Source organism: Acyrthosiphon pisum, chromosome A1 (assembly GCF_005508785.2).
Source record: "Acyrthosiphon pisum isolate AL4f chromosome A1, pea_aphid_22Mar2018_4r6ur, whole genome shotgun sequence".
NCBI classification, from domain to species: Eukaryota; Metazoa; Arthropoda; class Insecta; order Hemiptera; family Aphididae; genus Acyrthosiphon; species Acyrthosiphon pisum.
In genome coordinates this window covers 59,526,290-59,529,046 of record NC_042494.1, presented here as the reverse complement: position 1 = coordinate 59,529,046, position 2,757 = coordinate 59,526,290, and the positions used below count along the sequence as shown (strand labels likewise).

Genomic DNA, 2,757 nt, shown 5'->3' with positions numbered 1-2,757 from the left:
CTTTTATTGCGTGTATAATATTTTACCATAATATGTTCATTGATTCAATTAAAAATTAAACTAACATTTATTTGTACGACTGTGAACTATTTTAGGACTGTTGTCCACCGTGTTAATATCGTGTAAGTCTAAATATATTTACAGTATTGTAACTTGGTATAACGTTGTGTGTATCGTAATACAAATAACAATATAAATGTTTAAAACTTTATATTGGGCCAGTTTTTAAAGCAAAAAAAAAATTTAGAAGAACTTTTGTAATGTATTGGTATAGATAATATGTGTGATAAATGATAGTTCAGTTATCACACATTCTAGCCACAGTGATAACAACCATGCTCTCAGCAAGAAAGCAAGAAAGGTGTGAATCGTGTAGTTTACTAGTTTTAACTTTAAAATGGGTCTAATAAAATCTGGCTTGCGGGCAATGGACAATTTGACTCTCCTGGGTTCTGTGCAAAATATTGTACTTATTCAATGATGGACGTGCAGACAGGAAAAATAATTGGTTTTAAATTAGTTCAAAAATTAATTAATTCAAGGTGATTTAGAATGTTATGCTTATGGATCGTTCCTTAAGGGTGTCGGTGCCGGTGCGTTTTTTGGTACAAAAACATGTCTTACAGGAGAAACTCTCACGACCTGTAGAATTGTCAGATTTCGTTAATTTTTTTTTTTTTATCTTAAAGTAGAGAACATTTTGAAGGTCGGATCAAAGCCTGATTTTGAAAACTATAATTATAGAAACTAGAATATGCATTTGAAAAATGCGTAATATTTGTCCTTTTTCAAACGTATTTAAAACAGTTAAATAATTAAAATTATATTGTTTATTAATACAGAAAACGGTGTATGATGATAGAACATTAGAATCTTAGAATCCTACGTAATATCCATCGCTTTCTCGATAAGTTTCCCTGATTTTGTGTGCGACACATGATGGTATTATCACTCGTACACCTACAAATAATTATAACATTTTACAAAACAATATTTATTAAAAACTTGTTTTTTTATTTATTCACATAGGCCATAGGTAGCAATATTTTTTATTGTTATTACAAAAATAGGTTTTTTTTAAATAATACAATACTATTAAGTATTCAAATAATATACTTATTATTTATTAGGTATATCTATAATATTTTTTTGTTCCATAATGTCCATAAATATATCGTCACCGTCGTGCAAAAAGTGTCTAAGTGAAATTTGAACTTAGTTGGGAAACCACAATTGAATATTCATAATGGTCGGGAAATTAAACACTTAGTCAAAATACAACAGCCCATAACTTGGTATATATTGAACATTTTCACTTGGTCGTTTTTTCTATATTTCTATAATATATACCTATGTACCAAACATATACAGGTTGTTATGTTGTATGCGTGTGTTGAGTGTTGAGACGACTCATGACTGACAAGTGACTGCTTGCTAATTAGTAAATACTGATATGAATACATATACAATACACATAAAGTCATGTTACTAACTACGCCTAAATATTATAACAAATTATTATCATTAGTCTAAAAATAGTTTTGAACATATTTTATTATACAAATAGACACAATAATAAACCACCACAATAACATTATTCAGATATTGAACACGAACGGCGTACGTAAGTCTAATAATACAAAGATATTGCTAAGGAAGTTTATGATTCGTTTATAAATAAACCGTTTAATAATATTCTACTATAAAATAATATTAAATTAAAATTTTAGTTCTAAAGCTAAATTATTATGAAGGTCTACATCAATAAATTGAGTATTAGCCGAGTATAAGCCAGAGCTTGCGCTAAGAAAATTGTGGAACTGCCCAACATTTTAATATTTTTGTACATGTAGATTAAATAAATTTGTCGCTCGCTAAATTCGCTTAACAACCACTGTTTACCAAACTATATAATATATTATTGACTACACATGTAAACACTTTATACATAACTTTATTCATTACAATTTATTAAGAATAATAACAGATTAAATTTTTTTTTTTATCTTCAGTGTCTTTGTCACTATCGATAATTTTGTTTTTACCAGATACTTCAAAGAAAACGCCACCAAAATAACATTGTTCCTTTCCTTTTCTTCTTTTAAGGACTCGATATTTCTTTTTAGACATCCAATGGTAAACTGTGTCCCTAGCATCCCAACCGTATAATGGTGGCATATTATAATTTATATATAAGCTCAAATTGTCTGTCTCAATATTCATAGTTGAGCGTAATGGTGATTTTAATAAGTTGCTGGCACTTATCAAACTTTCAACATCAACACTATGATGTTTAGCAGCTGCCACACTCGCCAACATCGTACAAACATTTGGAAAATGTTTTGAGCCACATAATGTTTTTACTAGTTTAATAAGTTTCATTTTTTGTAATTCAGATAGGTATATTTTCCATTGATATCAATTCATCATACTCCAATGAAAATTCTTTTAAATCTACGTCTGCGCCAATTAAATTATGAATATCTTTGATGCATGCTACAGAAGATAGTACAACAAATATTAAAAACCAAACAAAAAATATTAAACAAAATACATAATTAAATTAAACAATATTACATATACGAATAGTACAGAAAATTCACGATTTTTGGTACTGACCAAATTTGTTTTTAGAATTTCCCATTTTAATTTAGAACTACCCATATTGGATTAGAACTACCCATTAGCGCAAGCTCTGTTATAAGCGTTCAAACAGCGAGAGTCGTATTACTCCCGTAAAATCGTTGTAAACAGTAA

General features: G+C 28.6%; 1 protein-coding gene and 1 pseudogene across 1 annotated transcript in view; one reads left to right on the top strand and one right to left on the bottom strand.

The window, feature by feature from the left end:
- The window catches only part of LOC100162269 (uncharacterized), a gene marked incomplete at its 3' end in the record, with an annotated part of 25,050 nt that overhangs the window by 9,572 nt on the left and 12,721 nt on the right, over positions 1 to 2,757 (top strand).
- LOC100574874 lies at positions 1,799 to 2,660 on the bottom strand (annotated as a pseudogene).